The 22,347-nt window shown below is 47.5% G+C and overlaps 1 protein-coding gene across 9 annotated transcripts in view; it reads left to right on the forward strand.

Annotated features, from left to right (window-relative positions):
* The window catches only part of IER3IP1 (immediate early response 3 interacting protein 1), a 1,095,035-nt gene that overhangs the window by 669,823 nt on the left and 402,865 nt on the right, over positions 1–22,347 (forward strand). The window contains exon 1 of one of the 9 annotated variants that reach the window (XM_050768196.1): positions 13,909–13,912. The exons of the other annotated variants lie outside the window; for them this stretch is intronic. The gene's annotated coding sequence lies outside the window, so the exon portion shown is untranslated. Of the gene's footprint in view, positions 1–13,908; positions 13,913–22,347 lie in introns of those variants that run through there. 9 annotated transcript variants of the gene reach the window in all.

Raw genomic sequence — 22,347 nt, forward strand, 5'->3', positions numbered from 1 at the left:
TGAGATTTATTTTAATACTGTATTTTATTTAACCCAATATATCCAACTTATTGTCATTTCAACATGTAATCAACATTTCAAAATTATTATTTTACTTTTTTTGCACCGAGTCTGGGAAACTCCATATGTATTTTACCTTTGCTGCACATCTCAATTCTGACTAGCCAGTGAACTAGGGCAGGCAAACCCCTAGGCTCCAGACTCCCTTTCCTGGCAGGCCCCGTGGGCTGAGAACACTGGGCTCTCTCACTGTGCCACTTATGAAAGATAGCCCCAGAAAAACCTCACATTATCCCCATCTGGGCCCTCCTTTCTGCTCTGAGATGGGGACCCTAACTCACAGGGAGGAGCCACCCACCCCAACAGCAAAGGGCCAAGGAAGAAGAATGTAGAGCTGCCATTGTCTCCAAATTCCAGGCAGCATATGCTTTCTGCAGGCAGAGGAACAGCCTTTGCTCATGGGATCCTTTGCCGTGTCCACCAAGGGAGACCCACAGGTCAGTTTGCTTTTAGAGGGATGAGGTGTTAACAGTCTGGGAGAAAATGACAAGCAATAAGAAACAGTGTTTGTGGCAGAAAGAGCCAGCTCCATAAACCCCCTTGCTGGCTCTTTGGTTCAGAAGTGGCCTCATAAAACACTGGTGGATGGTGATTGATGTCCCTGGACCTGCTGGTCAACCAAGGTCCTGGGCAGCAGGGGGCCCTAGCCAGGGAGCAGAAGGTGGAGCTCAAATCCCACCCAGGAAGGGGCTTGCTCCTTTGTCACGCTGACAAATCCACATCCCTGGAAGCGAAATCAAGTCCAGGAGAGGCTGGGTTATTCTGGGCAGGGTCAGAAAAATATTCTTAATCAGATTTGAAATACATCACTCCTAGAGGAGGACTGGGACTCTTTGGACCCTGGAGAGGCACATATCTCAGGGGACTCAGGGGCACTCAGGGACTCAGGGGCAGTATCTGGGCACCTCCCTCCCCCTGCTCCAGAGACTACCCCACCCTAGCTATTTACAAGAGGTGATGTTTGCACAGGAGATTTGTGCCTTAAACCAAAACCACAGTGAAACCAGATGACAAAAGTGCTATTTGGGGTTTCTAAGACTGGACACTTTTCCTTTCTCCATATATATGTATGAAATGGGACATGTAGGATATATATAGGATATATATGAACAGGATATATTTATCCTATTAGAAAGAAAGGTCAGGCTACATTTGCGACAAGCAAAGTTTCCCAGTCCACACAAGCATGAAGCCCTGCTTGGAGGCTGGTGGAAAAGATGCAATTTACCTTTGGGTGCTGAGGCTGGGATTCCCATTTAAAAGTCTAAGCCGGCTGATTATTTATTGATGTCTCTCTCTCCATAGCTGTCTGACTTTTACTGGTTGGAAGAAGCTCCTTTGTGCCTAAAGCATTTTTTGAATTAAGTTCTTTTCAGTCATTTCCCCTCAGGTGTTAACCAATGAGACCGTACTTTGACAAAAGTCCGCTTCCCCCCCTCACTGCCCTCCTTATTTTATGTCATGAAATGAAATTAAGTATCAGGAGAGAGGCCATCAAACAACTGGGCCTGACGTGGTTATTTGCCATGTATTTTTTATTTACAGAAAGAGTGAGAATAATGCATTGGAACCATTCATATTTTACAGTGAATCTACCTCCAAATCCTACCGGGACAAAAACCCAGGCAATTTAATGAATAAACAGGGCTCGTTCTCTATGTCTCTGTCTAATGCTCTTGCCACTAGCCCAGAAGTGGTCCTTGAAGCTGCACGTTTTCCTCAATTCCCTGAGGTCAGGATGGTCCGACCTCCCTACCTCAGTGGGATCATCTGTGAAATGCAATGATAGTGAAACGGAACGATACTCACCACAGAGCAGGGAACCGAGGTCTCTTCTGGTGGTAACAGTCATGGTTCCATGAGCTGAAACCTTCCTTTCAAAGAAACTTTTCTCTTCTGGGATGGGGGTGCCCAGATCCTGACCCCGAGCCCGGATATGTGCCTCCCCAGGGTCCAAAGAGTCCCAGTCCTCCTCTAGGAGTGATGTATTTCAAATCTGATTAAGAATATTTTTCAAAGATTTTCCTACAAGTAACCTCAGCTAGAGCAGCCCAGTTGACTATTTTGGCAAGAACCACCCTCTCCTTCACATCTACCCTCACTTCTACCCCACCTAGGGAGAAACAGCTGCCAAATGCATATTCTGGAAGTGAGAGACTGATGAATGGGGAGCTCTTGGAAAGCCTGGCCAGGCAGAACTGGGAGCCAGCGAGGACCTTCCTTGAGGGTCTTGGCGCCCCCTGAACTGAAGGCTGGCACGGAAGCCTACCTGGAACAGCACTGAGAGGCAACCCCACAGAGTATACCCCAGCCAGGGGATCTGCTCCAGCCAGGCCACCCCAGGCAAGTTTGTGTAAGACTTATTACTGAGGATGGATTTAGGGTGACAGTGGAGAGGTGTCTGTTGCTGATAAGCATGAACTGATGGCATATTCTCATCCAGCCAGTCCTGTCCTGGACCCTTTGGTAGGTTTTGGAGTCTGGCAAAGTGGGTTCAAATCCCAGTCCCTTGGGATGCTATTTAATCCCTCTGAGCCTTACTTTCCTCATCTGAAAAATGGGATAAAATAAATTACTCAAGCAGTTGTGAAGATTACAAAGATAACATATGCGGAAAGCCAATGTCTGGTACCCAATAAGAGCCAGTATGACCTTTTTAGTTTAATAAAACAGACCCTGCTCTAAAAAAGCTGTTGGCACTAAATCACATTCTCAGAAAAATTAATAACAACAGAAGCATGTGATTCAAAGTCACCCAAGGAAGTATTTCGTGTAAGTTTTTGAAATTGAGTCGCACTGAGTCGTTCCCGTCTTAGCATGGCCACCCTCCAGATTCCCTGGGACCTTCCCTAACTTTAGCACGTGGTCACCCTAGCCCCACCCTCTGCAGGATGCTTTGCCCTCTGCCATCAGTCTGGCACACTGCCACACCCCAAGGCCCTGTCTCCCTGGCTTCCTCCACTTCCCCTGCCTCTCTTCTGCCCAGCTCCCACCATTCAGATGGGTCCTTCTGGATCAATAGTGTACATGCTAGGTAGGGCCTATCTTTCTGGCGTGAGGAGGGTTGATCCTACATCACCCCATTCTCTGGTAGGACTGTCTCCCCAGACAAGCAGAGATAGGCTTCTGCAGCAGGATTTCTGTATGGAAAGGCCTAAAAGTCACTGAACAGGAGACACTACTTTTCATTCAGTTGTGCTGGAGAAACAGAGGTAACCCTTACAGAACTTTCCATCTAGCAGAGGAGACAGAGGCTGTCAACAATCACACACAGGCCGGGCACGGTGGCTCAAGCCTGTAATCCCAGCACTTTGGGAGGCCGAGACGGGCGGATCACGAGATCAGGAGATCGAGACCATCCTGGCTAACCCGGTGAAACCCCGTCTCTACTAAAAAATACAAAAAACTAGCCAGGCGAGGTGGCGGATGCCTGTAGCCCCAGCTACTCGGGAGGCTGAGGCAGGAGAATGGCGTAAACCCGGGAGGCGGAGCTTGCAGTGAGCTGAGATCCGGCCACTGCACTCCAGCCTGGGCGACGGAGGGAGACTCCGTCTCAAAAAAAGAAAAACAAAAAACAAAACGAAAAAACACAATCACACACAAATCACATAGCTACGGCCCATGACAAGAGCTGCGAGGGGTGGGCACACCGTGGAACAGGTGTAAAGGGAAGCACAGTGACTTCCCTCCCTACTATGTGTCAGCGGCTGGGTGTTGATGGGGGCTGGGACAGATCACAGGGAGGACCCACAACAGCTGAAGAAGGAGAAGGACTGGGCATTTCAGGGAGAGGATTTTAAAATCCAGTTTCTGGTCTGGCCAATCTTTTGCTGGACTTTGGAGTAAAACCAACAAAAAAATTTTATTAAAACCTGAAACTGGTTCAAATCCCAACACCCCAGGCAAGCTCCTTCACTTCTCTGTGCCTTTATCTTCTCATCTGAAAAATGGAGACACAGCTGACTGGTCATCTCCTGCCCCAATTTCTCTATGACGAAACAGCCTGACTCTGGGACACAGCTGGTCATAGCTAGAGCCTGGAAGGTCCAGGAACAGAGGTACTATGGCCTCAGAGCCCTGGGACTGTCTGCCAAGCCTGAGCCTGGAGGCCACATTCTCTCAGGGGTCCATCCTCACATGCACAGCCCTTTCCCCATCCAGGGGGTTTTCCTCTCTCTCTCTATCTCTTTCTCTCTCTCTCTCTCTCTGTGTGTGTGTGTGTGTGTGTGTGTGTGTGTGTGTGTGTGTGTGTGTGTGTGTGTCTGGCTGGCTGGCTGTCCGTGTATGTGTATGGATGTTTGCCAAAGTTACCGAGGTCAGTGCTCCTGGTAAAAAGTGTAGAATCAACTCCAACCGGGGATGGTGTTATGACCATTTTTTTGTGGGCAGGGAACATGAAATATAATACCCTCTATTTGTAGAGCACTTTTAGTTGCTCTTTAAGGCAAACATCTTTTCCTTAGAATCCTCTGAAAAGTCCTCGATGATTTCCTCTTGCTGAAGCAATTTGTCCCTTCTTGGAACACTCCCCACGCTGCAGTGCATGCTGCTCTTAGGACACATAACACGTTCTCCCTTGTGTTATGACTGTTTGTGCTCTTGTCCAACTAGACTTGCAGATCAAGCAATATTATTCCTTTTATATCCCTGCACAATCCCTAAAATTGGGTTAGAACATCCTAAGAATCAAATAAACGCTTGTTGGATGAATGAATGATGTGTGCCGGAATGAATGCACAACATAATTGCAAGAGGCTTTTCCCAGAGCCCTTTAACCCCTCTGCTTAGCCCAGAACTCTTTCTACTACACAGATTTTTGACCCTAACCTCTCTCCCATCCCCTCTCCACTTCCCAATCCTAACAGGTCCCCAGTCTTTACATCTTACTTGGCTGCTTCTATGGTTGAACAATAGCAATATTGTTATTGAAATAACTTAGATGAGTTCAGTCACCTTGAATCAGTGACACTATTAATAGTGACAGGTTCCAGGGCCCACCTTATGTGCTGGGTATGGCCATTTGGTTGCCAAAATGGAAGGTTAATAGGTAGACACCCGCCCAGTTTGACCCTGTTACTGACACTACACACATTCTGAATCTCTTTAAGCCCCGTGAGATTAGTGCCTCTACTGAAAGACTGAGGGATGTGTGACTACACTTAGAAAAATACAACCAATAATTGAATTGGTGGCTCCATTGGAATATTAAACAATGATTGTAATGGTGCATACCCAAAAGCAGCCATCCACATCCACTGAGACACTAGGACACATATTTTGTGCGCTCCCAGGGAGTTGAATCAGCTGAGGAAGTCTCCTGCCCACTAATGAGGATGCTGAAGACAGGAGTCCACTGTGCCCTGAGCTCCAGGAAGGGAGAAAACCAGAAAACGCTCTGGGCTGACAATTCTTTATGCCCTTCACCCACAGGTGAAGTCTATGGACAACCAGGAGAATCAAATGAAGCCAGAGGTTCATTCCCCCAGGGGCTCTCAAGCCTTGTTTATCCACGGCGTAGGACTCCCTGCTGCACCACAGCCCCATGCACGTAAATCTTACAAATAAGTTGCTGATCACAGTGAAGGTGGACTGAGAATGAGAATGGGTTCATGAAAATGCAGCTTCACCATTGATAAATTCAACTGAAATTAATACACATTTTGAAAATATGGCCCAGCAAAGTACCACTGCCTCTGATAGGGATGAGGGGCACAGGGTGGTGGTAGTACAGAGTTAGGCACACCGGTCTCTGTCTGCAGGAGGCTCACATTCAGGGGAAATGCAACCAAACATGAGACATGTTTTCCTGATGGTAGGTCATAAGCATCATAGCTATATAGGAGAGCATAGCCGAAACCCTCTAGTCACCTTAAAGAATCAAAGTGTCTGTGTGTGCCCTGAACGTAGCAACAGGGGGCTCCTGGGACCACATGGTTCACAGGAAACAGCCTGAACTTTGGAGACAGACCCACTTGGTTTCAAATACCAGCCTCACCACTGACTACGGAATGTCCTTGGTCAGATTGCTTACTCTGTGTTCTCCCATCTATTAAATGCCTTCTTTATTAGATTTAATAATATAATAATTTAATAATAATTTATATATTTAAAATTTAAATATCTAATAATTAAAATTTTTATATATTATAAAAGATAATAATTTAACAATAAACATCAAATAATGAACATCAAATGCCTAGTAAAGTAACTGATATTTAGATGATACTCAGTGAATCTCTTTATCTGCTTAAGGTTTTCTTATTCACCTTCATATCCTCTGTATCTATAACTGGGCTCGGCAATATTGCATGCATGGATGGATGGATCATGCATGGACGGATGGATGCATGGATGGATGGATGGGTTGATGGGTGGCTAGATGGACAGATAAACAGACAGATGGATTTCCACTATTGGGACACTCTTTTGCATCCCCATTTTACAATTAGGAAGCAAAAAGAAGTCAAACACTCTTGTAAGGTGGTGGTGTCCTTATTGTCTCAGGAACTTGTCACGTCATCCCAGTCTCTGTCTTCCTGTAGGTTAGTCTATGTTACCTAGAAGTTCTGCCTCTTTCCCTCCTGTCTATCCAAAATCCTTCAAGATTCAATTCAAGTCCCACTTCCCCTGCAAAGCCTCCTCTGACCAGATCAGCTTACTCTTCTCTCTCCTTTTCCTGAACTTGCCGATAGTGAATCTCTGTCACATCGTTTGACTTTTGGTTGATAACTATGTTATGTATGCATCTTATTTCCCCAGTCTGATAGCAGAGAATGGGTTCTAGGCTTCCCTTACATCCCCAAGCATGAAGCTAGGTACATGTGCCTACTGTGCAAAGAATGCAGAAAATACGTTTTACTCCTAATGACAAACATTAGTTGCTAATGTTATTTCTAATAATAAAAGTTGACATTTATTGAGTGGTGCCAGGCACTGCACTGAGCACTTTAAATACATTATCTCATGTAAGCCTTATAATAACCTTAGAAGACAGACATGATTATCTCCACTTTACAGATAAGAAAACTGAGTTTGAGAAAAGTTGCAATGCTTTTAAAACATAGACCCCAAATTCTTTAATGCTCCTCTCATTGACAGGTGGGGCTCTACATCCTCTCCCTTCAAATCCGGGTGGGCTTCTGACTGCATCTACTAATAGAGTATGGCAAAAAGTGATGCTCTGTGACTTCTGAGGCTGGGTCGTGGAAGACCAGGCAACTTCTACTTTGTTCACTGGAACCCAAGTACTTGGAGAACTGAGCCTCTGTGTAAGAAGTTCCACTGCTCTGAGGTTGCCATGTTGTAAGGAAGCCCAAATCCCACGGAGAAGCCACAGACAGATGCTCTAGTCACAGATCATAGTCTTTGAGTCATTCTAGTCCAGGAGCCAGACATGTGAAGGAAAGAGCTTAGATGATTCCAGCCCCAGTCTTCAAGATATTCCCAGCTTTCAAGTCTTCCAGTGAGGCCTCAGACGTATGGAGTAGAGACAAACCATCCCTACCACACCCTTTTCAAATTCCTAACTCGTAAAATTCATGAGCATAATATAGTAGTTATTTCAAGCTGCTAAATTTTGAGGTGATTTGCTGTGCATCAATAATAACTAGAAGTTCATTTGACTTGCCCAAGGTTACCCAGCTAGTAAGTGGCAAAGCTGGGATTCAATCTCAGGTGGTCTGACTTCAGAGCTCATCTTCTGGAACTGCATAACAAGCCTCCCAATACATGCTTGGGTTAAGCTGGCATGCAGTGTCCCATGTGGCTGATTTCAGATTCTGGAAAGTGGAAGACGGGCCCTGAAGAAATAAGGCTGGGGCAGGGGCCCAGGTGGGTCTCTGGAGAGGAGGAAGGTGGCATGCAGCAGGTGTGACATGAGGCTCTGACTCAAATACAAGATTTTGTAAGTCCTAGGCAGCAAAAGGCAACAAGAGGGCACCTGATGGGGAAAGAAAGTAAAAGTATCAATGCAGTTTGTGCATGAGGTGCAGGCATGGAGTGGAGAATGGTAACAGGGAGCTGGTGATTCCTTGGGACTCATGAATTTGATGTAAGAGAGAAGGCTGGGCCAGACAGCTCCATGACAAAAAGCTGAGGGAAAAGGATGTTTGAATGCAGACAACAGAGATGACCCCCTCTGTCCTCTGCCCATCAGGACCCTCCACAGAATCTGGCTGCTTCTTTGCGTGTGGACTGAGCTTTCTCCAGCCTTACATGAAGTCCCAGGCAGAGCCCCACTGCAGTCCTGCAGATCTCCTATTCACTGACAACTCCCTTTCTCTGACCAGTCTCCTCCCAACTTAGGGATAGCATCATCCATTTATTCTTTCCTTCGTTCAATATTTAGGACCTGCTTCCTATAGGGTAGGCTCTGTTCTAGACGCTGGGGACAGAGACCAAAGTAAAAATAATGAGCTCTTTCCATTGAGTTACCAGGCAACAAGGTAAGGGCTGTGATGGAGGTGTTTTGTGGACCTGGAAGCAGGGATTCCCCACCCCTGTGAAGCTGATGACTTGACACCCTCTTCTAGCTACTGGTATTTTCATTTTCCAAGTACTTTCAATTTGATGATGCCTGTAGCCTTTTCTTTTCTTTGGGCTCTTAGAATGACACTATGCATAATTTCTGTAAAGTTGTCTTCAGTCAAAAGCTTAAAATAGTAGCTCCACTCTCTTGGGTAGTGATGAAAAATCAGGGAGTCATTTGTTCAGACACAAACACTATGACCCCTGGATCATAACCCACAGCCATGTGTTTCTACAGTCAAAAATGGTACACATACAATAAAACTTCACATTTTACATATTGCTGTATAATTTTAAGGCTCTTCCATAGTCATCATCATTAGCTGATCCTGACTTCCCCAAATGAAAGGTGGAATAGGTGCTGTTTCCTGAGTGACTTAGTCCATTCAGGCTGCTGTAACAGAATACCATAGATTGAGTGGCTTCTAAACAATGGGAATTTATTGCTCATAATTCTGGAGGCTGGGTAGTCCAGATCAAGGTGTTGGCAGATTGAGTGCCTGGTGACCTGCTTCCTGGTTCACAGATGGTTGTATCTTTTTGTGTCTTCACATGGTGGAAAGGGTGAGGGAGCTCCCTGGAGTCTCTTTTATAACACTAACCCCATTCGTGAGGGCTCTACCCTCCCAAAGCCTCCAGCTCCAAATTCCATCACCTTGGGGCTTAGATTTCAACATGGGAATTTTGGAGGGACATAAACATTCAGTCCATAGCACTGGGTTTACAGCTTGTGAAACTGCATGCGGCAGTTAAGCAACCGACTCAAGGTTCACACACTGGGCAGTGGTGGAAACACGGTTGGGATCTGGCTGGAGAAAGGACGTCCTGAGTTTCTGCTGCACACACAGCCCTTCTGAACAGAATGATGACTCCTTCCCCAGGCTGCTGCGCTTTGGACCTCTGGATCAGCTATCCCAGGCCGACAGATCTGCCAACTGTTCTTTCCATAGCACAAGGCTGCTGCTGGAGGAAGCTAGTTTCCTGACAAGGGTCTTTGTGAAGTTCACTGGTCAGTAACACACCTGGTAAAATGCCAAAGCCTGGGCACCAACATGAGATCAGAAGGGAACCTAGGGGAACTTTGCTGGGGTTACCCGAATAAGGGCAATCCTATGCCTTCATGTATCTTGAACGTAAGTGAACATGAACAAGAGGCAGACAGAAGCGGGGTGAAGGGCACGGACTCTAAGCCTGGCTGCTGGATTAAAAGCCTGCTTTGCCACCTACCAGCTGTAAGGCCTTGGGCAATCACTTAAATCTCACCTGTTTCCTTATTTGTGAAATGGGTTGTGACAACATCCACCTCATAGAATTGTTATGAGGATTAAGCGAGTTAATACTTATTAAATGCTGAGGGCAGTTCTTGGCATGTGGTAAGTTATTTATAAATAACTTAAATTTGTTAAATAATGATGGACCCTCTAAGGCAGTGATCTCCAAACTTTTGGCACCAGGAGCCAGTTTCATGGAAGTTTTTCCGCGGACAGCGGGTGGGGGATGGTTTTAGTATGAAGCTGTTCCACCTCAGATCATCAGGCATTGGATTCTCGTAAGGATGACACAACCTAGACCTCTGGCATGCGCAGTTCTCATAGGACTCCCGTGAGAATCTGTTGCCACCACCAATCTGTCAGGAAGCAGAGCTCAGGCTGTAATGCTCTCTTGCCCACCCCTCACCTCCTGCTGTGTGGCCCAGTTCCTAACAGGCCATAGACCAGTACCAGTCCATGGCCCAGGGGTTGGGGACTCCTGCTCTCGGGGCCAGGCACTGTTCTAGTACCATGGCAAATGGAGGGCCAGGACATGCCACTGACCCCAGGGAGCCTACAACCTGCCCACTGCCTGCATCCATGTGAGATCATGGCCATATCCTCCACTGGACTCTCCATGTCAAATATTTACTGTGACATCTCCTTTAACAACAAATTATTTAACAACTAGTGGTATGAATGAGAGTTAAATAACCTTAATGTCAGGGATTAGGAGGATGGGAGTCAGGAAGGATAGGATGAGGTCCCTACCTATGGATGTCAGCAATGAAACCCAGACTGAGCACTGTTAGTCTCTGTCTCTATCCCTTCCAGCAGGACAGCCACTAGGCACCTGCGGCTATTAAGTACTTGGAATATGGCCAGTCCAAACTGAAATGTGCCGTAAGACTAGAACCAAAACAGAAAGCATGCCAAATATCTAATTAGTACATTTTCATATTTATTCTGTGTTGAAATGATAGTATTTTCAATACATTGGGTTAAATAAAATATACTATTAAAATTAAGTTCACTTGCTTCTTTTTACTTTTTAAAATATGGCTACTAGAAAAGTTTAAATTGCATCTGTAGTTGTGTTTGCGGCTCACTTTATTAGCCAAGTGCTGAATGACATGGGTCCCAGCAGACGAGTGAGCTGGGAAAGGAAATATTCAACTTCCCTTAGGAAGACACTCACAGAGAAGGTGAGAGTTTGATGCAGGTTCCAGGGAGATGCTCTTTACTGTGTATCCAGTGCCTGACCAAGGTTCCATTCTTACTGGGTGCTCATCTTTGATTTGTTGAATTATTGCCAAAATGTGACCTGGCTGTGTGGTGGGAGAGAGGGCAGGAAAGCAAGCAGGCCTAGGAGCAGATGCTCTGAATTTAAATTACATCCCTTACACACCTGAAGATGCTAAAAGTAGAATAGCCAGCTGGAGCCCATTTCTCGCCAGGCGCAGGCAATGGCCGTCCATCTGGGGCTTTCTTTTTTTTGTTTTGTTTTGTTTTTGTTTTTGTTTTTGTTTTTGTTTTGTTTTTTGAGATGGAGTCTCGCTCTGCCGCCCAGGCTGGAGTGCAATGGCCGGATCTCAGCTCACTGCAAGCTCCGCCTCCCGGGTTCACGCCATTCTCCTGCCTCAGCCTCCCAAGTAGTTGGGACTACAGGCGCCCGCCACCTCGCCCGGCTAATTTTTTGTATTTTTTAGTAGAGACGGGGTTTCACCGTGTTAGCCAGGATGGTCTCGATCTCCTGACCTCGTGATCCGCCCGTCTTGGCCTCCCAAAGTGCTGGGATTACAGGCTTGAGCCACCGCGCCCGGCCCATCTGGGGCTTTCTATTATGTTGAGTTGGCCTCCACTGAATCAAATTCTTTGAAGGACTCTGCTGATGCCAGCCTTGGTGCTTCCATTTTAAAGTGCTGTGTGAAGAAAGATTTGGACTTCATTGCCTCCTTTTCTTGGTGGCTGAATTGAGCCAGTTCCCACCTTCCCTGGACCACATCCCTACACCATCCGTGGGAGAAAGTTTAGGAAAAGTTGAGCTTCTGCAAATGGCTCTAAGGGAGGGAGGGGGAGGATTCAGTAAGACCAGGCTGGTGGCCGACCTCAGAAAGCCAAGACTAATTCTGCAGTCTAGTCACTCCGTCAAACATTTAGTGTATCCGGGTGATTGTTCCCTGGTAGGCTGAGACGGTCTATCTGCTGGGCCTTTTGTCATGTTAACTGCAGCCGATCAATGGATTGAGGTCAGGACTTCTGATGTAGGTGCAAGCTTAGAGGGAAAAAAGTCTCAAAGATTCATTTTTTCTCGTCTGGTAACACTCCGGTCACTTATTTTTTCTCAGTTAGCCTCTGCTGCTCTAAAGTGGATATTGATCAGTGCTTTAATGCAAACCTGTCAAATTAATTTTGCAGACCTGGGATATGACTGGCCTAAAATTGCTTCTGCATCTGTTCTCTGCAGCAAGCCTATGAATTTTAATCACGGCCAGAATGGGTTGGTGGCTTTTTTTGTTAGAAACTTGAATAGGAAAGGTTTAAACTGTAAATGCCAGGGAATGATGCTGTTTTGTTCTTTTCAGAAACTCATGTGGTGGAGGTCAAAGAAATTATTATGTCGGGTGTATTCTTGGCAGATGCTGTGGGAAGCTTTGCGGGCTGGCTTTCTCCAGAGCTGCGCCCGGGGAGTGGTGGTGCCTCCATAAACACATGCAGTTGCAGAGCCACAGCTCTGGGGACTGGCGGGCACTGGGATGCCTGCACAGTTTGCCATCCTGGCCTGTAGCGCTATCCCTGTCTACTGTTTTTTGTTATCCAAGACAGCTTTACCTCCTGGGGGTGAAGGAGGCTTAGATTGCACTTTGGTTTGAAGATTTGGGTTCCAGACCTGGCTCTGCCTCACCCTCCCATGTCCTATGGGCAAGGTGGATATCTTTCTGAGACTCAGGTAATCATAGAAAATATTTAATGTCAAGAAACATCCTAAGGCCAGGCTCCTCCAGACAGGGCCATGCCACGTCAGCTCCCTACGCCCAGGAGTCCTGCAAGGGCAGGGCGGTCCTCAGTCACTGCCAATGGAGTTCTCACTGTGTCCCCTGCAGCTGCTGCCCTGAGTCCTCGTGGGAGGCTCCCCACCCCTCCACACCTCGGATCCTGGGCATGGAGCCAGAGATGACACCCCCACTGTCATATCCACTGCTGGCTACCACTACCACTGCCACCAGAGTGCCTTCCTGCTGCTTGCACTCCCTGGGCATTTTCCCCAACTGGACTACTGAGGCCAGATGGCCCTTTTGCAGGGAAGGGTGTTCCTGGCATCCCCACTTCTCTGGGAGAGGGTGGCACATCTGCCCCAACCACCCAGGGGCTCTGTCCCTCCCCTCTGGTGGCAGCTCCCCTCCCCACAGACAGTCATGGCAAGTTCACTCGGCACAGAATCAACCAACTACAACCCTAACTGTATTTGCCCTTCACTGAACATCATTATCATCTATTTATTGAGTAGCTATTATGTGCCAGGCTCTGTTCTCAGTGCTTTTCATACATTATCTAACTTAATGCTCGCAAAAAAGATGCAAGGGAGGTGCTGTTATCACTCCTGTTGCTGGGAAGGCGACTGAGGCACAGAGGTAAGATGATCTCACCGACTTGCACAGCTCACTCGTGGCGATGCTAGGTTTGAACTCAGGCCACCTGGCTCTAGCAACCACCTTGTGATCTGCACTGTCTGTCTGTCTGCCATATTCGGGGAAGCACACGACGTGGTGACACCTTATCTGGGTCCCTGATTGTTGTATCTGTGTTATTTTTACTTCCCCAATAAAACTCCAAACTTGAGGATGTCACTCCTCCTATTTCTTAATACTCAAATAGATAAATGAAGGTGAAGAACCACATGATCACAGAGAACAGGCCAGGGAAGTGTTTGGGGACAGCTTTGAAGGCAACTCTGATGAATTCAGCTCTACAAAGTAAGGGGGAGAAATGGGTGAGGGATAGAGAGAAAAGAGAAGTGAAACAGAGGAGAGATAGGAGAAGAGAAAGGGGAAGGGAAGGGGAAGGGAGGATAGGGGAGGGAAGCTGAGGGGAGGGGAGGGAATCATTTCATTTCACATGGATATATCTTGTCTCTCCAACTGTGAGATCCCAGCAGTGGGAGGTTGGGAGGCGAAACCCCGCCTTCCCCCTGGAGTAACGAACTGGAGGGGCTGGAAGACATGGAACTCAGAGCCAGCCGACACTCCCAGGTCAGAGAACAGGGCATTGAGAGGCCCCTCAGGAACCCATGGGAACTCACATGAGGGCCCATGGGAGAGCAGCAGCTGGAAGGTTGTGGCTGAGGCATTATTGGCCTACCAGGGGTCAATAGAGAAACAACAGAGCCAATAGAGAGAGGACTCCCCAGCACCTGTAGCACCCAAGGGACACTTGTCTCCCTGGGACCTTCCTGGAGGAGCTGGACACTGAGGAGGGAAGGGACCTGGGTTTTCTCAGAGCCTGGCCAGGCTCCTCCTCCCCAATCCCATACCCCTATCATCCTTGCCCCAGACAACCCTCAAGAGAGTTGGGGTCCCTCTCAGACTGCACTGGGGAGAAGCAAAGAGATGTCGTTCGAACTGAACTTGAAGTTATACTTTGAACTGAACAGGATTGTCCTTACGGAAAGTGATCAGAAAGTTATGGAATGTAAGTTGTCATTGAAGAATGGAGGTAGGAGATCTAGCATAGTAGGTTTGTAATCATGCTCCCTCCTTTTCAGTGAGCACAGCTACCCCCCAGCCCAGAAACAGAGCTGCCTGTCTCACATATGGCTTTTAAACCTGAGAAAGGATCCTGATGGCACAGGTTTGGGGCAATGTTCCTTCCCTCTCTGTGGACTGGGCACTGCGGGGGAAGTTCTGTAGGTAGGGGAGCTCAGCCCATCCCCAGTGGGTGGGGGAGTAGGGTAGGGGAAGGGGTTCTCTTGTTAGAGAAGACAGCAGCAGGGAGCTTGGGGGTAGTCACCTGCATGGAGGGAGTCAATCCCAGTGTGAGTGTTTTGTGGCTGTGCACAGCTTTGTGCTGAGTTCCTCCATTCATCTGAAAGAAGTCAATGCCACTCCTGCCGGAACGGGGTCTCCAATCCTACCTCATCGCCTCCCGCATGTGAGTTGGGTCTCCCATGTCTGAGAACAGGCTCCTGTGAGGCCCCTGCCTCCTTCCCCAGCATCCTCCTCTATGCCAAGCAGAAAGCCGAGGAGGTGGGAGGTGCTCAGTGAATGCCTCGTGAATGAGTGTCTGCCTGAGTGAATGAATGACTCTATGAATGAAAGGAAAGGAAATGAAGAGCAATTAGACGCACACATACCCAGAGCTCACCTAACCACACAGCTTCCTGCCCTCCGCTCATCTGCTAAAAGCTTTGTGCCCATAATATCAGGTTTGGGCTCCTCAGTCCCTGAGGGGAGGGGCAAGGGGCTGCTGCTCTGTGGTCTGCAGGAGAAGGCACCAGGCTGGGGATCAGGGGAGTTGTCCTGCTGTTAATTACCTGTGTGACCTTGGGCAAGCCACTTAACCTGCCTTTGCTTCAGTTTCATGTCCATCAAATGGGGCTAATGCTCTGTGTGTTTACCCCACAACAGAGATGAGGGAAACAGACAAGATGAGAAAGTTAACAGCACTTGGACAAATCTAAAAGAAAAACAGTGAGGGAGAAGAAAGGCATTCTTATGACTCAGGGCCTCCATCGGGGGTGCATTTGATTACAGAGCTGGATGTTAGGGTGGTGTGTGGGGAAGGCAGGAAGGCCCTCCGCACCAAGGAACTTGCGCTTTCAACGAAAATCCCCCAACATTCAGATGGGGTCCTGTCATGTGCCCAGCCCTGAGAGGAGAGAATTTCAAAATGAAAGAATCCTGCCTGCCCTTAAGAAAAGATACACACCTGTAAACAATTGGATCTGCAATGGATGGATACGGGTGATGAAGGCAGGAGAATTCTTGTATTTCTCTTGCAGGTTTTCTACTTGTTTGAAATTATTTCAAAATAAGAAGATGAAAAACAAAAGACCACTTAGGTTTCTGGTGGACAGTTGATTACAGGGGTTGGGGGCGGAAGGACGCGTGAGGAGGCTCTTGCAGGAGTCTAGGTGAGTTGGACTAGGGGGAAGACGGAAGAGAGAAGTCATTTCCAGGTCATATTTAAGGAAGTTGTGTTTGTTTTGTATTGCTCCTACAACAAGTAACCACAAACGTGGTGGTTATCAACAACACAAATTTGTCATCTTATGGTTCTGTAGGCTAGAAATCCAACACAAGTGTCACTGGGCTAAAATCAAGATGTTGAGCTGTGCTCCTTTCTGGGGTCCCCAGGAGAGAATCCATTTTCTTGCCTTTCCAGCTTCCAGAGGCCTCTTCCCAGCTCTTGCACAGAACCTCCTGCTTACAGAACCTCCTGCTTACAGAACCAGAAAGGGTATTGACTCCTTCTCACGCTGTCATCTCTCTGACCACAGCCTAGAAAGGTCCTTGCTTTAAAGGACTCCTGTGACAGTATTGGGCCCACCCAAACAATCCAGAATAATCTTTCCATCTCAAGATCCACAAATCTTAATCACTTCTGCAGAGACCCTTTCGCCATGTAAAGGAAGATATTCACAGGTTCATGGAGATCGAAGTGTGGACATCTTTAGGGGCCACAATTCTGCCTACCAAAAGGTGGAACCATTAGAGTGAATTGGACTGGATTTGGGTGTGAGGGAAAGAAATGAACCAAGGATGACTGCGGGGTTTCTCAACTGAGCAACTGAGTGAAGGATGGAGCCATCGTTCCAGAGAGCAAGCCCCTTAGGAAGAACGGGCTGGTGGGGTAGGGAGAGTCAGGGAATCAATTGCTCTGCTGGAAGTGTGCTAAGTTTGGGCTGGCACAGTGCAGAGTAATTGGGAGGGCCTCATGCTGGTGCCAAGGGGAAGAGAGGAGCATAAGCAAAGATGGGGCCTGAGAGTGGCACTCATGGGGGTCACCGTGCATGCCTCCTCAGTGCATAAGCACGTACTGAGTCCCTGATAGTCACCGGGCCTGGAGATAGGAATACCTCCATAAATAAAAGACGTTCTGGAAGGAAATGGAAGGCCAGATGCACACATGGTTGAACAGACAGGTTGGGGTCTGGTTTACAAGGCCTTGGTTGCTAGGTCATCAGGTGTGGGCATGAGGCAGGAACAAGGGGCGGCTCCTGCAGGGCCTTAAGGAGACGAATGGCACAACACAGGAAAAAGGACATGACAACACATACAGTCTTTAAACAGGCACCAAACTGGCTGAGTGTGGGCACATGCAGACAAGCTGCAGGCACAGGGCAAGGCCACTCTAGCCCAGCCAGGGAATCCTGGCTTGGGCCTGTCCTTTCCTGCTGCTCCTGGTTTGAAGGGATGTACCTGGCACCGCAGAGTGAGGGATGTGTGGAAGGAAGGGGAGAGGCATCTCTTCCTCTTTCTGAACTGCCGCTCTTAAATCAAACAATTCAATCCAGGTGGAAGAGGCTTGGCAGCTGGGAGGGAAGAAGAAGGAGAAGCAGACGATAAAAAAAAAAATCAATAACGCTTCCCCATAAAATAAATTGAGATTTGTGGAATTCACTTCCACTTGACATCAAAGATGCCGATTTGGTGAATTCGTTTAAGGCCAAATTGAAAACGTATCGTTTTAATCCGGGTCCCCAGGCTGCCCCAGGCTCCGTGGCAAGAGCCCTGGGGACTGGGTTTACTGCAGCTCCCGATGCTCATTTGGGGCAGATTGATCTCCATGGCTTTGGAGAAGCAGTGCTGTGGGTGGCAGGAGAGGCACCCCCTTCTCAGGCCAAGGTCCCTCCAGCTAGGACGCCACCAGGAACCACTGAAGTGGCCATGCTTGGCTGCCCGAGAAGTGGCTTTAAGAGGCAGACACAACGCTGGCTAGCCAGAACCTCAGGCATCATGCAGCTCTTTTGACCTCATCAGGCTTTCCTGTTTCCTCCTGTAACCTAGTGTGCAATAAACTATAAGACACGTCATAGAGTGGACCCACTGTGGTTCTGGATCCCCCTCCCCCAGGGCATGAGTATGAAGTGAATGGTGGTGTGGAAGGTGAGGGAAGAGGGCCACTAAATATTAAGCAAACAAGGCAAACACATGACAAATGAGCACCCCGAGGGTTTCCTTGGCCTGGGCCTCAAAGAAAAGAGGACAGGTCTGAAAAGTATTGGGTGAGGCTCCGGAACACGTCTTCACTAAAGTTAAGATCCAGTCCTGCGTGAGGGGCTTTCCTCGTCCACTACGTGGACACAACAGCAGCAGAGTCTGCAGGCTGGTGGGTTAAGATGATGCCAGCCCTAGACTTTGAAGAAGCCATATCTGACTAGACAGGAATGGCCAGGCTTGGGGTGGTGTGGCTAGGACAGCTCAGAAGTGTAGGCAGACAGTGTGGTCCAAAGTGCAGAGTGCTGGTCACTAACAAGTATCCTGGGTGAGCATGTCTGGGCTGCATGAATTCAGGCAACTGAACCTCTCTGTGCCTCTGAGTTTTTATCTATAAAGGGTGGGGGTGGGGGGTGGGCACGGTGGCTCACACCTGCAATCCCAGCACTTTGGGAGGCCTATGGGGGAGGATTGCTTGAGCCCAGGAGTTCAAGACCAGCCTAGGCAACATGGCAGAACCCTGTCTCTACAAAAACATTTATATATTAATAATAAAAATAATAATATAAAGTGAAAAAGGGTAATAATGGCCTTACCACAGAGGATTACCTCAGACTCTTCTTTTTTGTTTTTTTGGACAGAGTCTCACTCCGTCACCTAGGCTGGAGTGCTGTGGCTCAATCTTGTCTCACTGCAACCTCTGCCTCCTGGATTCAAGCAATTCTCCTGCCTCAGATTCTTGAGTAGCTGGGACTACAGGCGTGCACCCCCATGCCAGGCTAATTTTTGTATATTTAGTAGACATGGGGTTTCACCATATTGGCCAGGTTAGTCTCGAACTCCTGACCTCAAGTAATCCACCCACCTCCCCTCCCAAAGTGCTGGAATTACAGGCGTGAGCCACCACACCCAGCCTACCTAGGACCCTTCTATGAGAAAACATAAAGCACTCAGAATGATGCTTGGCAGATTGTTAACACTCCATACATTTTACTATTTTGATGACTACAGTGACCAGTGGGGGCCTTTGGTCACACCATTGAGCTCTTACCCAGTGTCCGCTCTGTAAAGTGAATGAGTGGCTGTGTGGTCCACAGCCTGGGCTTGCCTGAGTCTTTGCTTCTGTGGATCCTTTTTCTCACCCATGTGACTGCACAGCCAAGCAAGGGCTGTTCACCCCAGGGCTTCTAGTCTCAGCAGTTTCCAGCCCTAAACCCTTCGGACCTTGGACAGAGACGTTTGAGCATCGGCAAGAGCCCCAAGAGAGTCAGCACAGAGGAAAGGTGGCAAGGGCTAAAGCAAGACCAAATCCATGGCCAAATCCATCCCAGAGCCAACTTGGACTTGCTGGGACCAGGCTTTGGGCTTCGGGACTTGAGCTTGATTTGGCCTCCTCAAATTGAATGCTCACTTTAGCCTAGATTTGCAAAGCAATTTGTTAATGCTTCTGTGCAGGGTCTGTTTTCTCTAGGGTTTTAAAGAAAAAACTCATTTCAATGTAAAATTCATAGCACCAAATTGAAATGTATTCTGAGCAGAGTGAGCGGTTCAAAATTTCCAGACCCTGGCGATCAGCAGCACGTCACATTGTAATTACACTTTTCTTTGTGTGTCAGCTGCAGGCCTGGCGAGGAAAATAGAAGGTAATGCTGACCCTTTTGAGCAGAGAAAGAACTTTTGTGACTGTTCCCTTTCAGAGAGAGCTCTCCCAAGATGATAGGAGAGAGGGACACCTGAATCAATCTATCAAGGGGAACAAAACCATTAGTATCTTTAGCCTCCCCAGCCAAGACAGATTCTGCTCAATAGTTGCTGGAGTTTGGCTCTTATTTCTTCACATGCATTAGGCAAAATAATAATAACAATAAAGCATCTTCTTTCTAGCAAATCTTGGTTCATTTTGCTCAAAGAGAATCGCTAGCATCTCCTTCCTCAACACACACACATGCACACACACACATGCATGTACACGTACAAGCACATGTACACATCACACATGTGGACACAAAACACTGCTCACACACATACATATATGCATGTATGCATTCATACTTATACATGCCACACACAAACATACATGAGCACTATACACACACACACACCACATTTCATAAGCTTAGTGACAGACATACACACACTTCTCTCTATTAAAAACAATACTAGCAGGCCCATAATTGGATCATAGTTCTAAAAATAGGGAAATCTGGATGAGGCCTGGTTTAGATGATACTAGGGAATTCTTGTTAATTTTCTTAGGGATAATGATGATCTCACGATTAAGTAGGAGAATGTCTTCATTCTCAGGAGATATAGGTTGAAGCTATATAGTGTCAACATATCTGCAACTTGTTTTCAAATGATTACCAGAAAGAGAGTCCCCTTGGGACCTTGGACAGACACATTTGAGCATCGGCAAGAGCCCCAAGAGAGTCGCCCAGAGAGAGAGAGAAGCCCAGAGAGAGGAAGTAAATATGGCAACCTGTTAACAATTGTTGGAACTGGGTGTCTGGGTGCAGGGCAGAGGCGTATTCCTTGTACTATTCTTTTTAATAGTTTATGTGTTTGAAATTTTTGTCCTAATTAAAAATTAAGCAAATCAAAATCCATGAGAACATATTCAAATTGTATGCAGTTGTCAATTTCTTTGAACTCTTCCCTTTGTATCCCTTCTGTGTATGCTAATTGCACAAGGACTTCAAATTTTGATAACCCACACACACATCTAATTTTGTAAGCAAGCATTATGGTTTTTTATAGTGTCTGGAAAACAGAGAAGCTCTGAAAGGGCAGGAAAGAAGGAAAGCAAAAGGTTTTCTTAGGTCAGGTGAAAATTTGCAGTTCTCTTACTTTAATCTTAATCAGGTCTTTAGTCTTTAATAATATTTACTATAGGGGTCATAGCTCTAATCACTTAAACTAATGAGCTTCTCTAATTAATATTAGTAGATTACCAATTAGATCTATAGAGTATGAACTCAACTTTGTAGGTAAAAGGAAGGTACATGAATGTCACTTGGCAGTTGAGGCAAAGATGGTATGTGGGCCAATTTTCTGGAAGTTGGAGGCTGTGGGCCCTTTGCCTTCTATTTAGAGGCAACTGTCAGCTACAGTTTATGGGAAAACAATTAAAATCCACACAACGAAATCGCCACTGGCTTCCTCATTAGAATCCTCATGATAATGTATCCCCACTCCCTTCTCAGCCCTTAACAACAATAACAGCTAACAATTATAGAGGGCTCCCTGTGTGCCAGAATGAATAACTTATTTAACCCTATGGAGTATTTACAATTATTATCCCCACTTCACAGGTGAGAGAACTGAGGCCAGGTGAGCAGCAGAAAGTAAAGACAGGCTGTGTGTCCAGGCAGTCTGAACCCAGAGTCTGTGTTTTTAAGAATTCTGGATTTTCTTTTGGGGGGTGGAGCAAGATGGCCGAATAGGAACAGCTCCAGTCTCCAGCTCCCAGCGCAAGCAACACAGAAGACAGGTGATTTCTGCATTTTCACCTGAGGTACTGGGTTCATCTCACTAGGGAGTGCTGGACAATTGGTGCTGGTCAGCTGCTGCAGCCCGACCAGCAAGAGCTGAAGCAGGGCGAGGCATCGCCTCACCTGGGAAGCGCAAGGGGGAAGGGAATCCCCTTTCCTAGCCAGGGGAACTGAGACACAACACATGGAAAATCGGGTAATTCCCACCCCAATACTGCGCTTTACCAAGGGTCTTAGCAAACGGGCACAGTAGGACATTATATCCCATACCTGGCCGGGAGGGTCCCACGCCCACGGAACCTCCCTCACTGCTAGCACAGCAGTCTGCGATCTAACAGCAAGGCAGCAGCGAGGCTGGGGGAGGGGTGCCTGCCATTGCTGAGGCTTAAGTGGTAAACAAAGCTGCTGGGAAGCTTGAACTGGGTGGAGCTCACAGCAACTCAAGGAGGCCTGCCTGTCTCTATAGACTCCACCTCTGGGGACAGGGCACAGCTAAACAACACCACCACCACCAACAACAAAAAAAGCAGCAGAAACCTCTGCAGATGCAAACGACTCTGTCTGACAGCTTTGAAGAGAGCAGTGGATCTCCCAACACGGAAGTTGAGATCTGAGAACGGACAGACGGCCTGCTTAAGTGGGTCCCTGACCCCTGAGTAGCCTAACTGGGAGACATCCCCCACTAGGGGCAGACCGACACCCCACACCTCACACGGTGGAGTACACCCCTGAGAGGAAGCTTCCAAAGCAAGAATCAGACAGGTACACTCGCTGTTCAGCAATATTTTATCTTCTGCAGCCTCTGCTGCCGATACCCAGGCAAACAGGGTCTGGAGTGGACCTCAAGCAATATCCAACAGACCT

This window comes from Macaca thibetana, chromosome 18 (assembly GCF_024542745.1).
Source record: "Macaca thibetana thibetana isolate TM-01 chromosome 18, ASM2454274v1, whole genome shotgun sequence".
NCBI classification, from domain to species: Eukaryota; Metazoa; Chordata; class Mammalia; order Primates; family Cercopithecidae; genus Macaca; species Macaca thibetana.